This window comes from Bactrocera dorsalis, chromosome 1 (genome assembly GCF_023373825.1).
Source record: "Bactrocera dorsalis isolate Fly_Bdor chromosome 1, ASM2337382v1, whole genome shotgun sequence".
Lineage (NCBI taxonomy): Eukaryota > Metazoa > Arthropoda > Insecta > Diptera > Tephritidae > Bactrocera > Bactrocera dorsalis.
Genome location: NC_064303.1, coordinates 68,642,546 through 68,658,384, shown reverse-complemented (window position 1 = coordinate 68,658,384; position 15,839 = coordinate 68,642,546). Strand labels below are relative to the sequence as shown.

The 15,839-nt window shown below is 39.3% G+C and overlaps 1 protein-coding gene across 1 annotated transcript in view; it reads right to left on the bottom strand.

Moving 5' to 3' along the window:
• Positions 1-15,839, bottom strand: part of LOC125780360 (uncharacterized) — a 114,428-nt gene that overhangs the window by 72,019 nt on the left and 26,570 nt on the right. The gene's annotated exons all lie outside the window — the stretch shown is intronic.

Below are 15,839 nucleotides of genomic sequence, written 5' to 3'. Positions count from 1 at the left end.
CTATTGCTTAATACCTTAGCTTGCTCGATTTGCGCGTTTATAGCGCCTGTCAAGTGTGTGATGGCTTCTTGTACTTGATCCATACTGAGGCTCACCAGTTTTTACAATTTTTTCTATTGCTAATTGTTATAATCTTGCTCTTATTACAATTTATTTTAAATTGCTTAATACATAAATTTGATTACAAAAAGGTGAATAACTTAATTTTAATTCTTACAACAGTATCGGGAGTATCAGCTTCTGCATCCTGATTTCGGGCGGTCCACTTGTTCCTTTTTGAGGTGTTTTACTCCGCTACTTGGGAGTGGATGACGTCACAGTTCAGGCTTTGATTGTTGTCTTGGTGGTTTTGCACTTTTGTCTACACAGTTGAATATGCTGCGAGAATAATTTTCTCAGTTGCACAGTTATTATTGTCGTATTAGAGTCACTTTGAGCACTTGGTGTTATGGCAGCTTTTCTACGTTGATTCCTTCTTGTTTAGGGGCAACAATAGTTTTTATTAATGCACAGTTTTGAGTCTCTTTGAGCACGTTTTTAGATAACAGCAGTTTTGTTAAGCTGCTTAGTTACTTACACGCGGATAACAGAAGTTTTATTAACGTGCGATTAGAGTTACTTTAAACACTTTGTTTAGATAACAGCAGTTTCCTAACGCTGTTTTTTTCTTTTTCTGCTCGCGGGCAACAACAATTTTATCAATGCGCGATTTAGAGTTTTCTAACGCTGCTTTTTTTCAACCGATATAGACAATTTAAATTTGAAGTCTCGGGCGCCAGTTAATAGTTGCCACCAAATAATTAAGACACGCTCATTTGAATTGTCAAGTTGAACTCCAAATTATTTTATTCAATACATTTCTTTTTATACAAAATTTTTGCTTATTACTATAAACTTACATATGTACGAATTCTTACTTACTAGTACTTAATTCTATATACTTTATAATGCTAACGTAAGCAATAATATAGCGAAACAGTAAACCTCAGTTTGTTCAAGAAACGGCTTACATTGCGGTGGCACGACTTCCGCTCTGGTTTAGTGCCGACGAAATGTGCTGTTGTTGTAATTTTTGGAATTTAACTTTATTGAGCAACATTCTCGTCAGTATACTCGTATTTTGCTAGCTACGACAACTTTGTTGTTGTATATTTCGTTAGCTATGCTACCTGTGATACCTGCTATGCTAGCTGTGATAACTTGTATATGCAAAAGTGTTCACATATTCAATTTTAACTTGAAAAATCTTCTTTATACTTTTTTATAGTTAATAAAGAAAAAAGAATCACTCGAAAGTACAAACAAAGAAAACGCTGTGAAACGCTAAAAAATTCTTCACTTTTGGTTTTTAAGGTGTGGCAACGCTAGTTTTCCTCGTAAATATAAACACTCTAAACTTTGCAGCCATAAATTTGATAAGTGATTTTAAATTACTAAATTTGGCTGAAAAATTACATAATGAAAGTGAAAAGTGAACTTATTTCAATATTAAGAGTGTATATTTAAATATAGTGAGTGAAAAACGTGAAAATATTCTGTGAAACATGGAGAAATAACACGTGTTGTTAGGGCAATTTTTGAATATTTAAACGTGAATATTTTTAAAAATATTAGCTATTTTTACATAATTTTTGGATATTCCTCCTCTGGAGAAGCCCCCCTAGCCGTACATAACCCATTTATACGGAAATTCGTTTTTTTGGCCCCTCCGCCAAAGTAATCGGAATCGTGCCCAGCGACCAATGCACTTTTAGCGATCACACGCACGACAGGGTTTATCGAGCCAAAAAAAAAGTAACTGGCGACTCAAAACATTCGCCTCAGACCTTTTGAAGAAGCCTTCAGACCATCTACACTTCCCGACAATCTGTTGTTGGCTAACAAAGCTGCTCGGTCGATTATGAGTTGTATTAAGAACGCATGCGACGCTTCAATGTCCAAGCTATCTCGACGCAAACACCGCCCCCCAGTATATTGGTGGATCGAGACAATCGCAAGATTACGTAAAGAATGCCAGCAAGCTAGACGCTCGTACCAAAGGTCCCGTGGTACATCTGAATACACCACCCTCCAAAAACATTTCAAGGACAAAAAAAAAATTGCTAAAACAGGCAAATAAAAAAAGTAAGCAGGAATGTTTACTTAAACTGTGCGACGATGCTGAGAATAACGCTTGGGGACTTGCTTAAAAAACGGTAATGGAAAAACTCCCCACTGACGGACAAATGCCAACCCCCCCCTTAATAATTGAGAGAATAGTTTCGGTACTTTTCCCTACCCGACCCCCACTCCATCACGAGATCGTGATAGTTCCACAAATACCGGATATACCGGCTGTTTCCAATGAAGAAGTCCGAGAAGCATGCAAACGATTATACCCATCCAAAGCCCCGGGAGGATGGAGTCATGTGTAGAAGTTCACGCAAGTGAGGAAAGTTCTCTGATCGCCATTCACTTGGGAGTGGCCAGAAACGATTCTTTTACATATGACTCAAGCAGCTCACGACTTCCGGTCTTTGACCAAGTATCCTCTGGGTAGCCTAAGAACATCCGTTTGAAGGCGAGCTAAAGTGAGAAGGCGAAATATCCCCTACTTAGGGTTGTGCGCTTGGTTTGGGACCCGCCACGTAAAAAACACCCACAATGAAAAAGCAAACACAGCCTCGGATGAGAGACCCCCTTTTGATGACGATCATGGCAAACGAAATAAGGACTATGATTTGAGGGCATGCACCTGGAATGTCCGGTCCCTTAATTGGGAAGGTGCCGCTGCCCAGCTGGTAGATGTCCTCGTAAAGATAAAGGCTGGCATCACCGCCGTCCAAGAAATGCGATGGACGGGACAAGGACAGAGACAAGTAGGTCCTTGTGACATTTACTACAGTGGCCACATAAAGGAGCGCAAGTTTGGTGTTGGATTCGTGGTGGGAGAGAGACTCCGTCGCCGAGTACTATCATTCACTCCGGAGAATGAACGTCTAGCCACAATCCGCATCAAAGCGAGGTTCTTCAACATATCGCTGATTTGCGCCCACGCCCCGACGGAAGACAAGGACGAGCTGACCAAAGATGCTTTTTATGAGCGCTTGGAGCGCACTTATGAGAGATGCCCCCGCCACGATGTCAAAATCGTGCTTGGCGACTTCAACGCCAGGGTGGGCAAAGAAGGTATCTTTGGCACAACGGTCGATAAATTCAGCCTCCACGAGGAAACATCTCCAAATGGGTTGAGGCTGATCGACTTCGCCGGGGCCCGAAATATGGTTATCTGTAGTACTAGATTCCAGCATAAGAAGATACATCAAGCTACCTGGCTGTCTCCGGATCGAAAAACCACCAACCAGATCGATCATGTTGTGATAGACGGAAGACACGTCTCCAGTGTTTTAGATGGGCGTGCGCTCCGGGGTCCTAACATCGACTCGGACCACTATCTTGTTGCAGCCAAGATTCGCACCCGCCTCTGTGCCGCAAAAAACGCACGCCAACAAACACAAGGAAGGTTCGACGTCGAGAAGCTGCAATCACAACAGAGCGCCGAACGATTTTCTACTCGGCTTGCACTCCTGCTCTCTGAGAGCACTCGTCAACAACTCGGTATAAGGGAACTGTGGGACGGCATTTCAAACTCTTTACGTACAGCTGCAACCGAATCCATTGGTTTTCGGAAAGTGCAAAAGAACAGCTGGTACGACGAGGAGTGCCGTGTCGCAGTGGAGAGAAAACAGGCTGCCTACCTCGCAACGTTACGATCGACCACAACACGTGCGGGATGGGATAGATTCCGAGAGTTGAAGAGGGAAGCGAGACGCATTTGCAGACAGAAGAAGAAAGAGGCCGAAATGCGTGAGTACGAAGAGCTCGATAAGCTGGCCGACAGGGGTAATGCTCGAAAATTCTACGAAAGGATGCGGCGACTTACAGAGGGTTTCAAGACCGGAGCATACTCGGATGAAAGCATGCCCAACGATTGGAATTTAAGTTTGCTATGCCCAATCCATAAAAAAGGAGACCCCACAATCTGCGCCAACTACCGCGGGATAAGCCTCCTCAACATCGCATACAAGGTTCTATCGAGCGTATTGTGTGAAAGATTAAAGCCCACCGTCAACAAACTGATTGGACCTTATCAGTGTGGCTTCAGACCTGGTAAATCAACAACCGACCAGATATTCACCATGCGCCAAATCTTGGAAAACACCCGTGAAAGGAGAATCGACACTCACCACCTATTCGTCGATTTCAAAGCTGCTTTCGACAGCACGAAAAGGAGCTGCCTTTATTCCGCGATGTCTGAATTTGGTATCCCCGCAAAACTAAAACGGCTGTGTAAACTGACGTTGAGCAACACCAAAAGCTCCGTCAGGATCGGGAAGGACCTCTCCGAGCCGTTCGATACCAAACGAGGTTTCAGACAAGGCGACTTCCTATCGTGCGACTTTTTCAATCTGCTGCTGGAGAAAATTATTAGAGCTGCAGAACTGAATCGAGCAGGTACAATCTTTTATAAGAGTGTACAGCTGCTGGCGTATGCCGATGATCTCAACACCCGCGCCGTTAGTTCTGCTTTCTCCAGACTGAACAAGGAAGCAACGCAAATGGGTCTGGCAGTGAACGAGGGCAAGACGAAATATCTCCTGTCATCAAACAAACAGTCGTCGCACTCGCGACTTGGCTCTCATGTCACTGTTGACAGTCATAACTTTGAAGTTGTAGATAATTTCGTCTATCTTGGAACCAGCGTAAACACCACCAACAATGTCAGCCTGGAAATCCAACGCAGGATTACTCTTGCCAACAGGTGCTACTTCGGACTGAGTAGGCAATTGAAAAGTAAAGTCCTCTCTCGACGAACAAAAACCAAACTCTATACCGGGGGAAGCAGAGGAAGAGGAAGACCTCCACTCTGGTGGAAGGACCAAGTGGAGAAGGACCTGGCCTCGCTTGGAATATCCAATTGGCGCTACGTACCGGAGAGAAGAAACGACTGGCGCGCTCTTGTTGACTCGGCTATAATCGCGTAAGCGGTGTCTACGCCAGTAAAGAAGAAGAAGAAAGCCCCGGGACCAGATGGAATTCCGAATGTTACACTAAAAACGGCGATTTCCAGAAATATAGACCCTTTTCGAACAATAAGGATAAGGAAGGATGTCCTTTAAGGAGCACTTAGCGTACACATGCGAAAAAGCTACAAAAGTGTGCAGAGCCTTGACCCGGTTAATGCTGAATACCTGTGGGTCCAAGCAAAATAGAAGACGACTATTAGCCGGCGTATTAAAGTCGGTCGCGTTGTTCGGCGTCCAGATATGGGGAAAAGCCCTCAAAATAAAATCTTATCGCCGTGGCCTTTTCACTATATATGCCACTCGCGCGCTGAGAGTATGCTCTGCATTGCGCACAGTATCGGAAGATGCTACCTTAATAATTTCGAGCCTACACCCTTTAGACCTCTTGGCCAAAGAAATTCAATGTCTTACAAATGACAGGTTAATGCATAATACACTAAAAGAAAATGCAAGGGCAGAGGCGGTGAATCACTGGGAAAAACGTTGGGAGGAAAACGAAAACGGGCGGTGGACATTCCGACTGATCCCCAACGTTGAACCATGGCTAAACAGACCGCACGGTGAGGTAGATTTCTACCTAACTCAAATCCTCAGAGGACGTGGCTGCTTCAAAGCATACTTGAAACGATTCGGATACGAAAATAACGACACATGCGATTATTGGGGAGGCGATACCGTCGAAAATGTAGAACACACATTCTCCTATTGCCCGAAATATAATCATGAGAGGCAACACACACAAAAATGCGTTCGGTGTAGACCCAACTCCTAATAACTTGGTAAACCAAATGGTCGAATCAGTAGAGAAGTGGCTGCTTGCGAAGTGGCAGCCAGGGTTATGAAATCCCAACGTGCTAGCGAACGGCGGCGGAAAAGAAAGCTGTTAAATGTAGCGAACAACCATGACCCAACCACACTAACATTGACGTGACGGGAAGAGCGGCGAACAATGTACAAGGGGGTCATCAGATCAACAGAGGTGGGGCCAAGTAAATGAAACTTGTAACTGACTGCATTTTGACTATCACGTACGCATGAGTGTCACACAACCATCCTCCCGTGTTAATATTTGACGGTGGTACCGGGGCGAACGGTACAGGACGGTAGGAGGTTTAGTTCGGATTAAAGTTCCACACTGACATGGGGTTCAGACTTTCGATGCTTCCTCCTCCTAAAAAACAAAAATATATTCCTAAATAAGTGCACATTGGCACACAAATAATGCTTACACAATCCTACACACACATATGCGTACACATGTAAAAACGTCACCCACAAAAATTACAAACATTGTTCAAAACAAGGCCGGAAGGATGTGCTTGCGTCCCACGAACTTAGTGTACAGCTGCAACACATCGTGTACTAACGTTATAACTGCGTTCTAAGCTACCGGAAGGTCGGCAGGTCGCGGATAGCCGGACGGCATGTAGTGGCAAGTTAGTTTAAACGTATAAGCAATCCCCGACGATGAGCGACAGGAGTGAAAGATGCGGTATAAAAGCTAGCAAATCCGTTGAAGCTCCTGTGACGGTGGCGAACCGACACCGCCTCTTAGAAATATGTGTCCCGAAACCTTAACAATGACTTCTCTGTTGCTAGTGTGAAAAGGGTGATGTGAGCTTGCTCTGCCGAGGTGTTAGCCACGTGGTTTGCCTGTAACCAGCCCCTTCGGGTTCTGGTCAAGAAGTGTGCAGTGGGCGTAGGATTAGTAGCCTGCGTTGCTCTCAGGGAACACCTAGTTCGGATATAGACCCCTTTAAACGTGCACCGAGGTTAGGTAGATCGCCCACAAACGCGCTGAGTGTCGAAAAGCCGACAAGGGTAAGATCGTCAACACCTGCCTTGCAAGATAGCACACCACAGGCTAAGCAAGCACTCTCATGTGTAGACTTCATGAGAGAACTAGGAGAAGAGATTAAGAAGCTAACGGAAATGATGTGGCCACCACAGCCAACATCATAATAGAACAGTTAAGAAAGAAGATTCTCTCCAGAAGTTGGGTGAAAATGTAACCCGAATTAGAAATACGGCCAAAGGTGAAATGCTGCTAGAGTGAAAAGATACGCAAAAGGAAAATTCAAGCGAGTTCACAGTTGAGATAGGTAAAGTTCTAAGAGAATCAGGCAAAAATTAAAGCACTTACTCACGAAACAACGATAAAGATTCGGGATCTAAACGAAATAACCTCTGAAGACGACATCTGCAGTGCTATACGTGCACAAATAAAGGAGCTAGCCGATATTGATAAAGCATCAAGAAAAAACATCAGAGCGGCGTATGCGAGCATGCAAACAGGCCGCCATATACAGAAAAAGGCAAGGCACGCACAGGAAACATGCATACTGGTGGAATGACGAAATTGAAGTCCTACGAAGCGAATGTCACAAAGCAAGGCGTCTCTGCCAAAGAGAGCGACAATCGACGAATTACGCAGTGCTACAGGAATTCTTTAAGAGGAAGCGAAGCGACCTCAAAAAAACTACCAAAAGTAGAAAGACCTGCTGCTTCAAAAAGCTGTGACAAAAATCCTAGGACACAAAGGCCAAGCTTCAACCTGTTCCAAACTACTAAAGACTAAAAGGAGCGTTCTTTCACAGCTTGCTCAAATATTTGATCCACTGGGTTGGCTCTCACCAATAACAATCATAGCAAAGCTATTCATTCAAAAACTTTAGATGCAGCAATCTAACTGGGATGAGCAGCTATCAGAAAGTCTACAATCAGAATGGTCGATCTTCCTACAAAATATAAAAGATGTTCGCCGACAAAACAAGTGCAACAATCACCGAAAGACGGAATCAGTGCAGCAGGTTACACAAAGATGCAAAATAAGAAAGGTAAAATCAAAGATACACAGTCGTCGGACGTAAAAGAAGAAACGCCGACAGAACAAAAATTTGAAGAAATAGTTACGAGCAAGCTATCGCTGATACAACACAGGAAGGCACATAGTCATCGTGAACGTTACTTAGTTTACGACCAAGACAGGATCGCAAGCTGTTGTCACTTTTCTAGCAATCACATTTGGCGTCCGGCAGAATGTTCAAAATTGAACATGTTAGTTTTCTTAAATAAGATAAGTTAAGACATTTGTAATATTTAAGATCATGAAAACATATACAGTCCACTAATTTTAGATAATCATTTCTTTCCATCAGCAATATGTTCAAATATCATTAAACATTAGGGGTATAACTTTTTGCATTTTTTTGAAAAAAAAAAAAAAATACATGGCATAACACGATGAGGAATAGTAAAAAAATGATAACTGCGTTTTTAGTTTTTCGATTTATTTCAAAAACTTCACGCAGAATTTAAATTGAAATTTCGTATGAAAATTTCATACATATGACTAGAAAAAACACCATATGAGATTATGTTCTTTTCTTTGTGTCTGTTTTGTTTTGCTCTTCTACCGTTATTCGTCGTATTTTTGCATATGACAAAAATAGATAACGGTAAATTTGAGTAAATGCTTTATGAATGATTGAAACTTCGTATAAGCGTCGCGCCAGTTGCCTTTATTTAGCTGTCGGTCTCTCATTCAGTGCGTGGCGGCTGGAGTGAAAGTGTCTTTTTTAATTAACAATGTCTTTTAAAAAAAGTGGTGCTGAAGTTTTAAAAAATTCAAAACAATGGGAAAACAATTTAATAACATTTGAAAAATCTAAGAATAAGAGAAGAGAAATCAATAACATTGAAAACCCCTTGAGTGAATTGTGTAAGATTCCAAAACAGACCGTGATTATAGGAAGGTATAATGAATTAGCAAAAACGGAGAAATTGAAAAAGAAAAGATGCCAGATTATTTCAAACGAAATGATTGCCTTGTGGTCGAAACTAAACATTCCGAGCATAACACGTATAGCTGCACAACGGAAGATAACAAAAGGATTATTCAACATTTTTAAAATTCCCGGATGGCAGAAATGTTACAATGGCGTTCAACAAATTATTTATTTAAAAGGTGTCTGGCTAGGAACTGAGGACAAAAAGTTGTATGAACTCCAAACAACTACAAATGGAGAAGTTGGGTACACGACAGCTAAAGCAGTTTGTGTGCATCCCTCCAAAGCTGCGCTTTTAAGAGAAAAGGTTCACAGCACCTCGTGTTTAAATAAAGTGGCGCTCAACACTTCAACATCATCAGCTGAATCTGTCGAGCAATCACATTCTCCACCTGTTGATGAATATAAAGCTCCTCTTCAAAGAAAAAGGAATGGGAAGTGTTCAACAAAAGCAGCAGTGACAATGGTAACAATGGAAGAAAGAAGTGCAGGCCGTGGTGTTAACAAATGAAGCTAAGGAAGTAAGAATAGCGGCAATGGTTCTTGAAAACGGGAAAAGTTTGTCAATTTTTGAAGGTTTCTATTTAATAATATATTTTTAGAGCATTAATTAACTTTCTATAACTTTTTTAAGGAATAAGGAATGTATTGGATAAATTTAACCTTTGGAATTCCATTAAAATGATTGTTAGTGACACAACAAACGTTAATACAGGGATTAAAAGTGGAGTTGTTCGTTTACTGCAGAATTGTTTTCAGGAAAAACATTTGTCCCCACCGCAGTATATTGGATGCCAACATCATGTATTAGATTTAATTTTGAAGCATGTAATGAATGAAGTACTAGGTGGAAAGTCGACATCGCCAAACATCAGTTATGACATATTTACCGAATTGATTATGAACTACGAAAACCTAAAACAAAACTACAAACAAAACGAAGAAAAGTTGATCTTAAGATCTATTAAATGGCGTGATGACATGCAATTTTTATATGAACTAGGGCAATATTTTAAATATTATGAAGTAAACAACAAGTTCCCATACATAAAATTTAGAGTTTTACCAGCGCTCAGCAACGCTCGATGGAATTCTAGAGCTATATTAGCGATTTTAACGTTCATACTAATACCGGAACACAGAATACAACTTTTGCCAATTTGCCAATTCATATGCAGCGCATGGTATGATGCTTGGTTCTCGGATCACCGTTTTCATAACAATGATTTTGAAATATTGGAAAAATCCGTCAAGCAATTCGAAACTGCGCATAAGTGTTTTCTTAAACACTGGGTAAAGGAAGATTCTGCCATTCTGAATTTAAAAAGATCTAATATTTGCGCTGAAAGAGCCATCAAAGTTATTCAGGAAATTTACCCTTTTTGTAAATCTGAATATAGTTTAAATCTTAAGTTTATCTCAAATAATATCAAAATGAATTAAATAATGAACTAAAACGTATATTTACTATAAAAATGTATTTGTCTTGTACTTAAATGAGTCTTATTGCTTCTAAATCAAAATTTGTCTTCTTCTTCTTCGCATATAACATATGAATTTTTTCAATTTAAATTCTGCGTTAAGTTTTTGAAATAAATCGAAAAACTAAAAACGCAGTTATCATTTTTTTACTATTCCTCATCGTGTTATGTCATGTAAAGTAGGTGTTACAAAAATAGACTACCCCTATTGAACATGCACACTTATCAGCAAAGCCAAAATTATACTAAATATAAATATCTACATTCATATATATAACGGGTGATTTTTTGAGGTTAGGATTTTCATGCATTAGTATTTGACAGATCACGTGGGATTTCAGACATGGTGTCAAAGAGAAAGATGCTCAGTATGCTTTGACATTTCATCATGAATAGACTTACTAACGAGCAACGCTTGCAAATCATTGAATTTTATTACCAAAATCAGTGTTCGGTTCGAAATGTGTTTATCGACAAATTTTGTTCAGCGATGAGGCTCATTTCTGGTTGAATGGCTACGTAAATAAGCAAAATTGCCGCATTTGGGGTGAAGAGCAACCAGAAGCCGTTCAAGAACTGCCCATGCATCCCGAAAAATGCACTGTTTGGTGTGGTTTGTACGCTGGTGGAATCATTGGACCGTATTTTTCAAAGATGCTGTTGGACGCAACGTTACGGTGAATGGCGATCGCTATCGTTCGATGCTAACAAACTTTTTGTTGCCAAAAATGGAAGAACTGAACTTGGTTGACATGTGGTTTCAACAAGATGGCGCTACATGCCACACAGCTCGCGATTCTATGGCCATTTTGAGGGAAAACTTCGGACAACAATTCATCTCAAGAAATGGACCCGTAAGTTGGCCACCAAGATCATGCGATTTAACGCCTTTAGACTATTTTTTGTGGGGCTACGTCAAGTCTAAAGTCTACAGAAATAAGCCAGCAACTATTCCAGCTTTGGAAGACAACATTTCCGAAGAAATTCGGGCTATTCCGGCCGAAATGCTCGAAAAAGTTGCCCAAAATTGGACTTTCCGAATGGACCACCTAAGACGCAGCCGCGGTCAACATTTAAATGAAATTATCTTCAAAAAGTAAATGTCATGAACCAATCTAACGTTTCAAATAAAGAACCGATGAGATTTTGCAAATTTTATGCGTTTTTTTTTTTAAAAAAAGTTATCAAGCTCTTAAAAAATCACCCTTTATAATGCATTTACATTACAATGCACATCTAATAATAATAACAAGAAAGGAAGGGCTAAGTTCGGGTGTCACCGAACATTTTATACTCTCGCATGATAAAGTGATAATCGAGATTTCATTATATTTCGCGGAAATAAAACGCTACAATTTCTCAATATTGTTCTGGCTGCGTCTGGTTTGCGTCACGTGCACATTTGCTCAATTGTGTTACAACATGGGTTGCGTTCAGGCGTGTGAGCATAGCTACGACCAAATAAACAACTTTCGAGCTTTTTAAATACCAGTAGCTCTATTTATCAATTAACAAACGTTTTCAAAAGTATTTTTTCATTTTATAGACGGTAAGTAGAATTAGAAAGATTGTTTTTTTGTGAAACTGTTTAACTGCGTATTTTTTTTTAGAAAAATGAAAAAAATTGCTGGCTCTATTAAAAAATATGTGCTTCAATGGTTGAATGAAGGACTCTCATATCGGCATTTGCAAATTTAGCTGAAATTTCATTTGGGTCAGTGAAAAATATTGCTAATTGTCATGAAATATCAGTACCAATACATCGATCTGGTCGGCTATCCGTTTTATATAACCACGATAGACGGACTATCAACCGTCTGGTGGCCTCGGGAGCAGTAAAATCTGGTACTGAGATTCAAAAGAACTGGAGAGGACTTACGGAAAACAAGTTTCTCGCATGACTGTACACCGCGAGTTGAAAAAACTAGGGTTTAAAGCCAGGCGCAAAATTAAAAAACCTTTGCTTACTAAACGTCATCAAGAACTACGTCTAAAATTTGCTGAAGCGCACCGAAACTGGACTCCAGAATAGTTGGCGAATGTATTCTGGACAGATGAAAGCAAGATTAATCTTCACGGTCAGACGAAATACATTACGTTTGGAAGAAGTCATCAAAGAATATTACCAGCTGCGATGTCATCCCAACGCTCAAATTTGGGGGCGGAAAAGTTCTTTTTGGGGGTAGCTTTTGTAAAAGTGGTGTTGGGGTCCTAATTTTAAACGAAGGAAATATGGACGCGAATATGTATGTATATACATAGATATACTAAGGCAAGGGTATTTTTCTTCGTTGAAGAAATTGGGTCTGGACAGTAGCAAAATCGTACTGATGTACGACAACGACCCCAAGCACAAAGCTAAGAAGACTATGGGTAATCTTAGAAGTCAACGAATTGAAACTTTGGAATGGCACCCTCAAAGTCCCGATATTAATCCTATCGAGAATCTGTGGTTTGTTTAAAAAAAAGGGTATACAATTATGCCAGTCCATCGAAAACAAAGGCGGAATTATTTACTAGATGTGTAGAAGTATGGAACTCAAAAACTAAAAAAGAATGTGAAGATTTAGTCAATAGCGTTCCCAAGCGGATTGAAGCGGTGATTGCGGCCAAAGGAGGCTATACTAAATAATAACTGAATAAATTTGTTACTCTTTTGTTGTTTTATATTATAGACGGACTGTAGAATGTATTTGAAAAAAACTGTAATTCAATTCGCCCAAATTAAATAAAAAAATTTTGTAAGAATCGACATTCGTGATTTTATTTGCTCAATTGTGTTACATGCTGTAATATGCTGCACGCATATGGGGGATAGCGCTGCAGCAGAAAACATAAGGAGAAAAGGCAAAATCAATAGTACGACTGAATGCAATCAGAGTTGCATGTGCAACTCGCTCTGTATCACATCAGGAGGCTGGAGTCATATCAGGTCTCATGCCACCAGACATAATGGCCATCGAAATTAAGCGAGTATTCGACAAAACGAAAAGCACTGACGCTCGATTAACGAATGAAGAGAGAAAGCAGGAAAGACTAAGGAGCCTAAACGAACGGCAGAAACGATGGGACGAAGCAACTACGGGGAGATGGCTGCACAGGCTTATTAGAAGCATACAACCATGGATAGAACGGAAACACAGGGAAACTGATTTCTACCTTACGCAGTTTCTTTCAGGTCACGGATGTTATAGAGAATATCTATATAAATACGGACATGACGACGAAACAAATTGCTCCTTCTGCAGCAACAGCACTGAAAATGCATTACATATCTTCTTTTCCTGCTCAAAATATGAAAAAATACTAGAAATATAGAATGTGAGAAACCAGTGGTTCCCAAACTTATTTTGTCTACCGTCCACTTTGGGAATAAATATTTTTTAGCGCCCCCATTTTTTCACCTATTTAAAAACCACTATAACTTCAAATTAATTATTGTGACTTATATATGTATATTAACGGAGAATTCTAAACGAAACTTTTACTATAACCAGCAACTTGACACCTGAGCGCAGTAGGTAACATACAACGGCGCTTAGGTCTCAAGTTAACTCTTACGGGCTACACCTGCCAATAAGAATGATTATTGAAACACAATTTTATAGTATTAAAACAGAGAATCTTTTATTAAAAATAAAACTAAAATAATCGATCCATATATAAAAACTAATGTGAAGGATGAATCTGATGCTGTTTAATAAGTTTGTTAATATCAGGTTCCAATTTACTCAAGAACAGTCGCAAGTCGCCACGTTCGGTAACAAGTAAACGATTTCTATTTTTAGTAAGCAGTGTTGTCACAGCACTAAATCCACGTTCACACAAATATGACGATGGGAATGCTATCAAGAATCGTTGAACGATTGACCACAATCCAGTTAAAGTACATTTGTTATTATAGGTAAGGAAAAAAAGTACTTACTATCAAAATAAAGTATAATTTATTTTTCCTTATTATTATATTTAAAAACATATTTTTTATTGCTTTTTGCAATTTGTATCAAATTAGCATCTTTTCTGAACAATTGCACAGCATCTTTACATTCTATGTTTAAATTAAAATAAATAAGTAATTCATTTTTTATCAAATTCAGAGACGCTTTGTTTCTTTCGTCTCGCCATTTGCTATTCATCACAGAAAAAACTCTCTCTGTGAATGCTGACGTGCCGGGAATCAGTGACTGGTAGTTGGCACCACATAATTGAAAATTCATTGGTTTTTTTATTTAGATCAATAGTAGGACCTTTGTAGATCATTGTAATACAATTAAAAAATTTTGTAGACCCTTCCTTACTTTTTAATTAATTAAATAAAATAATGATGGGAAGTTAGCACCCCACCCCACTAATTTTCATTTGTAGACCGAAATAATATTAACCAATGGAAAGCAAATCGTTTGTAGATAATAAATACCTTGGTTTCATTCTTTTACACGTAATTATTCATTATATTTTAATTAATTTAAAAAAAGGTCTATGGTATTTCACTATGTATTTCAATCGTACAATGTATACGTGATGCTCCCATACCATAAAAGTTCAATATCGAAAAAGATAGTGTGGGCACACAGATATGGCAACTCTGTTTTGTCAGTTATTCATTCTCTGTACATTCTTGGAATTTCAATTTCCACTGAATTCCTTTTTCTTAGTTTTGAATTTTTAGAAGCGTCACTCTTTGTCTAGACGCCATTAAGAATAGAAGTGCTTATTAAATAAATATTTGTATCGTTTTAATAATTGTGGTGTTTCACAACGCCACAATAGTAAGTTCGCTCAAAACTGACCGACACTTGTCGAATATATCGATAAAGTAGATTGATTCACATCATTATTGAGGTTTATCAGGCTGGTTTTCGATTTGGAGTTTTGATTAAAGGTAATTGAAATCAATAACTATATAATAAGTGATTTGTTAACGGTAGGAATTTTGAATTGAGCATATTCTCAAAGCTTGGCGACTTTTTAATTTTGTATTACCAATTTTTTGAATAAATTTTCTTTTAGGCTACATCAACAATGGCACCTCATGCTAAAGTAGCTGTTGAGGATGTCGTAGCAGTTATTAAAAAGCATATTGACCATTTTAAAGAGAGAAGTAATTTTCTAATTTCTTCGCATATAATATGGAAAACCATGAGCAAGGAGTTGAAAAATAAATGGACACCATATAAAGTATATGTGAATGTCATTAATAATAGGAGAGAGGTACTTGCTATTGCCTGTGATGAATTGGGAATTCCTTTTCGTGAAGAGGTGAAAAATGTTTCACTTCACAAATCAACGTTCGAAGACTCAGTGACTGATCCCTTTAATGAGTCGTTTGAACTGCATGAGGAAAGTGCGGATTTAGATGAATTCAAAGTGCTCGTCACTGCAGCTGAATGGATGAGCATACAAGGAGATGAAAAAACTTATAATGATGGACGAACTTATACTACTCCCCGTTCAGGTATCAGAGATCAGTAAAAATATTACTCTTTAAACTATTAATGGCTTTT